At 38.7% G+C, this 6,093-nt stretch overlaps 1 non-coding gene across 1 annotated transcript; it reads left to right on the plus strand.

Moving 5' to 3' along the window:
* Positions 1-900: 900 nt before the first annotated feature.
* Positions 901-2,482, plus strand: LOC101310082. Its single transcript, XR_185507.1, has 2 exons — positions 901-1,083; positions 1,304-2,482. It is a non-coding gene; the product is annotated as an uncharacterized LOC101310082 (transcript).
* Positions 2,483-6,093: the final 3,611 nt, after the last annotated feature.

Consider the following 6,093-nt stretch of genomic DNA (forward strand, 5'->3'; position numbering starts at 1 on the left):
CTATATTCATTCATTTTGATATAAAAGTTTTACCTTAAGGATGTCCAGATAATGTATGTATTTTAAACAATGTTCCTTTTTCTTTTTTTACAATAACATTCGGTTACATAATTTTTTTTTCTATTTAGGGCTGGGCATAAATCCCGACAAAGAAGAAAAAAACCGGCAAACCCGACCCAGACCGGTCGGTCCAGGCCGGGCTTTTTCCCAGTCCTTGTTTGCATTTTTGCCGGTCTGGTCCTAGTTTCTGTCGGTCCGAGCCCAGTCCTTGAAATTTTTAAGTCTACAGCCCGAAAGCCTGAGTTTTCCTATGATTAGCTATTTCTATGGTTCTGTAACATCTTGGAATTTCAAATTTCTATTTTTAAAAGAAAAATTATTTTCGAGCTATTTTTTTATTTCGATTTATATTATTTTTCAATTTCTTTGTGGCTTTTGAAAATTATTCAAATTTTTGGTTTGTCAAAATTTATCTTTCGAGCCATAGGATTAAACTATACGTCGTTACGAGTTTGTAGGATTTTTCAGAGCATTGTTTGGACATCAAAGCTATTTTTAATGATTTTTAAAAGTTGGTATTATCTAAAAATTTAATTAAAAATAGAATATTTGTTGGCATGATCTGGGTCGTCAGATCTTTTTAACCGTCTAATCTAGGCCGTTGGATTGGAGTATATATAATTTGGATTAGCTTGGATTGCATCAGAACACAGCCTAGACCCATTTTGGTCTCGAGCTGCTCTGCAGCGACTGAGCTCGGAGGCGTCGTTCGTCATCCGGCCATCTCCCAGCGCAAGACCGGCGTTCACAGGTCCGTCTCGGCGTCCCCGACCTCCTTGTGATTCCAGCTTGAAGAGTGGAGCTCCGGTGAGAGAGAAAAGGAGGAGAGAAGGCGATTGTGTTTCCGATCCCGACCACGACGGCGAGCGTGAATGGTACTGGTAGTCTCATCTCGTCCTCCCCATCCTCCCTGTGATCTTACTTTCAGCAAAGGAGCTCCGGTGAAGGAGAATCGAAGGAGAGAAGCTTCTGAGTTTTCCGGCGAGGGTTCAGTGTTTTCCGGCGAAGTTGTGTTCGACTCAGGTATCAATCTTCATCTACTCATCGAGCTCTACCTCTTTGTATAATTGAAATCGTGTTTGGTTGAGAGATGAAGAAGTTGGGTTTATGGCAGCGGGTGACCGCCGTGTGTACCATTGTGCACGGCGGTGGTGGAGGCGTTTCTATTGTTTTCTGGTTTTGAATTTGTATGCTAGAGTTGGATTGATGATTAGTATGTTGTCTGGAATTATTGAAATTGTAGAATTGGAGGTAGAGGGCGGAGTTGCAGGTTGTTCGGGTTTACTGCAAGTTTTGGTGATTTTGGAGTTCATACTTATGAGCTGGTTCGATATATGGTATAATGGAGTTGTGTTTTCATCATTGCCGAAGTAATTGAGGGACTAGTGATTGGAATACAATTTGGAGATGAATCAAGAGGTGGGAGATTTGGACGACCTATGTATGTGTTGGTTAGTAAGAACAAGAAAGTCTTGCTACTACCGTGGAGTTGTGCGACAATGCAGGAAAGTTACTAACTTTGGAATTATTGTTTATTTGGCTACTGTAAATGCAAGTTGAATGAGCTCAGAGGTTATAAACGTATTAAAGGTAGGGATTTATACAAAGTGTGGGTGTCCATAGCAATTTGAAGGATGGAATGGAAGAATTAATTGGACACTTGTTTTTGGGTGTCCTTAGTAGATTTCTGAATTCGGTGTTTAAAATGATTCGTCGACATTCTTGGAATAAGAGTTCGATACGAGGATTTGAGGGCACTTTGCAGTTCTAGAAGCAGAAGGATAAAGATTTCAGAATGCGTGTCGCAGAGATACTAATTTTAGTTAGCGTTGGAACTAGCGCTCGGATTCCAGGTAAGGTTTTTCTCGGGGAACCTTCCTTAAATTGATAATTAATTTATAATTGAAATGAGTCCATTGAGTGATTAACTCTTGGTTGTTATTGTTTTCGATAAAAGTATATGTAATCGGTGATTTATATAATTAATGTTATTGCTTTCCATAAAAACATGTGTTGGATGATATATTATGAATATTGATATTTGTTGCATTCATAATGCATTGTGAGGAATTGTGAGATTAGTGAGATTAATGATAGTGGAGAAGATGAGAATGAGATCGAGAAAAGATACATTTTGTGTAGTTGAGTTTCCTTATGGGTTGTCCATGAATCCATGTCAGCCCATAAGTGTCACACCCTGAATTTTGGATGACTAAAAAATCCAAATTCAAGGCATGAAAACTAAAAAGAAAAACAACTTTATAATATTTTAGTTTTACAACTTGTGAAAGAATAAATTGGATAAGGTAAAACCTCCCTCAATACTCACAAAATCTAGAAAGTAAACACAAGGAACAAAGCCTAACTGGCGCAGCCTCAACTCTGTTAATCTTGACCTGCAAAATCAACTTCTACCAAACTGTCACACCTCGAATTTTGGATGACTAAAAAATCCGAATTCAAGGCATGAAAACTAAAAAGAAAAACAACTTTACAACATTTTAGTTTTACAACTTGTGAAAGAATAAATTGGATAAGGTAAAACCTCCCTCAATACTCACAAAATCTAGAAAATAAACACAAGGAACAAAGCCTAACTAGCGCAGCCTCAACTCTGCTAATCTTGACCTGCAAAATCAACCTCTACACCATGGATTGGTGCACCGGGTTGTAAACAACAAACCCGGTAAGCTTTAAAAGCTCGTATGAGTAAATCTACAACAACAGACTCAACCCATCAACACATAAGATAAAATCAAGCGTTCATGCATTAAAAAAATAAATTCAGGAAAACACTTACATGCAAGAGAAAATCAAAGAAGAAATTAAGAAAACACAACAATTCACAATCACTCAAAATCATAAATAAATCCTGTAAAAAGAGTAGTTCAGGAAGTACTTAAAATAAGAAAATTAAATGACATCATATAAAACATCACCCAATCATTTCTCTACTCTTACTTATGGGTTCGTCAACGCATAGTCGTCCCCTATAAGTAACGAGACAAACACGTACTCATAGGTTCGTCAACACAAGTCATCCCCTATGAAGTACCGACAGACTGGAGCTCTATACTGGCCGTAACCAATCATCCGGTCAAGACTTGGTTCCCGGTCCACTACGAAGGCTCCTAATCTAATGTACACCATCACCATTAAGGCACACATTCACAACTAATGCACATAATTACCACTAAGGCACCATTCCGCAACGAATGCACTCACTCACCACTAAGACACATTCTATTACTCTCACGTCATAACACTTATCAAATCACAAAATAATAATATCATCATAACCGTAACCAATCACCCGATTAAAGGCTTGGAACCCGGTTTGACTAATTAAATAACAATTCTACGTCACATTATCACATTATCATAACATGCCTTTCACACATAAACACGTGGATATAAATATTTAAACAAGAATAATCTTCCGACTCTAATTATGACTCATGATCGAAAGTCCTTTTAAAAGATTATATTATTAACAGAAAACTTGTTTTCACTTACCATAAGCCGTTTACAATCAAACTTATTTATATTTAAAAACAAAATCATTTTCTTTCAAGGACAACTTCACAATCATCATCAAAATCATCATCATAATCATCGTCATAATCATTATCATCATATCATTAACATTTCCATCAACATTATCATTAATCTCATCATCATCATAATCGTTATCATAACAATTATCATCATCATCATCATCATCATAATCAACATCACAATCATCATCATAATCGTTATCATAACAATCATCATCATCATCATCATCATCATCATCATAATCAACATCACAATCATCATCATAATCATCATCATAATCATTATCAAAATCAACATCACAATCATCATCAAAATCATTATCATAATCAAAATAACTAGGTCACAAAGTGGACCTTAGTGAGATTTTACTCACCTTAACTCCCGCTGCGTCTTCATAAACACAAACGCAAGCGTCTAGCTCAAAAGCAAACTCCACAAGTTACCCTATTTAACACAAACATTAACCTTAGTAACCAAACGAACTAAGAGTAACATTTGCCCTCTTAACCCATAACTAAAATCTGAAGGTTTGCCTAAAGGAGGGCAACTCTCCTTCAAGACCTCCCAAGGTCCTCGATCACCCAAAACTAAACCTCCTACAATTGCCAAAAACGGCTCCTACATTTGAAATCACAAAATCATCACACCTTATCGAAAACAACTCTAACATTAAGCATTACAAGATCTTAACCTAGTCTTATAATATATCAACGTGCTCACAACAACAAGAACTAGCTAACCCTTGCAACTAAACCTACACATCCTGCCGAACGCGCCGCGAGTGGTCCCCACGCGCCACCCTACCAACCTCAAAATCCCAACAAACTTCCAACAGCAAACTTGTAGATTGAAGCAAGGGAAGCATCCTTTATACTTGGAGGTCCAACCAGTTCGGCCGGAATCGGCCGGAAAACAACAAAAACTCGCCGGAAAGTTTGGAATCCACCACCGCCACTCTCCGCCGTGAGTCGAGCTTGAAGGCCACTCGATGTCAAACCAAGACACCAAGGAGCTCCTATCCCGACCGGTTTCAAGCCCCGTCGCCGTCGTACACGGCTGGAAAAACTCTTGGGTTGAAGTCGGATCCGCCAACCTCATTGTGGCGTTCGATTCTTGCAATTCGACCCGAGTCGCTCTCACCCACCTACACAGGGAGGATCACGCCGAGGAGAGGAAGAAAACTTGACCGGTGTCGTCGTCTCGGTCGGCCGGAAAAGTCAGGTCGGGTCGTCCGGGTCCGGGTCGGCTCAGTTGGGGGTTTTGCACTCTCTCGGGGTCGGGAAGAGAGAAGAGGAGGGGAAGAAATGTGATTATGAAAAACTGAGGACCCAAAACGAAATTTTTCCTATTTAACCTAAATATTCCTGAAAAGCCACAACTTCCGCTGACCATAACTTTCTCATATGAAGTCCGTTTTACACGTGCCACGTGTCTACGAACTCGTATCGTCGTGCTCTACAACTTCCGTGAAGGAAGTTTCTCGAGAAACCCAACATATTAAAAAGTCAACTCTTGACCCTTCAAAACCATAAAACCGTTTCGGGTAAAATAAGCATCTGAACGTTTCCGCTCTTCCTTCGAACCTCAAAACACACTAACTTCTAACTCAGAAAATTCCCAAATAATATTAGAAACTAATATTAAATTTCCGGGGTATTACAATAAGTGCACGAACCGGGGAATGCAGAACCCTTCGATGGCGAACATCGATAAAGCGATCTAATCGGGTTTCGGGTTGGGAGACCATGAGTATAACAAGACGACTAACAAAAGAGGTACAAGTGGTGAGATATTACTGATTTGTTAGGTCGTATATTGGAGACATCTATACGGTATGGGACGTGTAGGCTCATATGTCTTTGATGTATGGACTAATAAGCCAGTAATCGAGTGTAGGAAGTTTATTTGCATATATGCATTGAATTGTTATTATTTATATTTAAAGTGTTGTTTGTTATTTGATTACTTGATTTTACGACTTAGATAAGAATAACCTCAAGAGGTTTAGCCCTACTGAGCGTAAGCTCACCCCTATAGAATTTTGTTCAGGTACTACGAGACACGTCTTTCGAGAAGTCTAACAGTGAAGTTTAGCTGACGTGTTCGAGAGTTAAGAGGAGTTACGGAAGATTAGAAATGAGATAGATCCCAAAGCCTTGTTTTGTCTTTGTAAATTGATTTTTGTTATTGTAAATGTTTTATTTTCTTTTATTTCGAGAAAAGTATTTGAAATTGTTTTAGTTTTTTTTACTTTTCCCTCTCACACCTCGGGTTCGGCGTCTGGTGCTTGGAAACCATCGACATCGGGTCCGGGGTGTGACAAGTTCCACACTATTATTATAGGAACAAACACAAGAGATTTTGACTCAAACTTAAACCTAAAACCTCTTGTCTATCAGTCTTTATTTTCTAAATCAGAGCATATCTCTCTCATCTGATAACGCAAATTCTCGTTTTCTAATTTGTCTCGTCTTC

This window comes from Fragaria vesca, unplaced genomic scaffold (assembly GCF_000184155.1).
Source record: "Fragaria vesca subsp. vesca unplaced genomic scaffold, FraVesHawaii_1.0 scf0513155, whole genome shotgun sequence".
In the NCBI taxonomy this organism is placed as follows: Eukaryota; Viridiplantae; Streptophyta; class Magnoliopsida; order Rosales; family Rosaceae; genus Fragaria; species Fragaria vesca.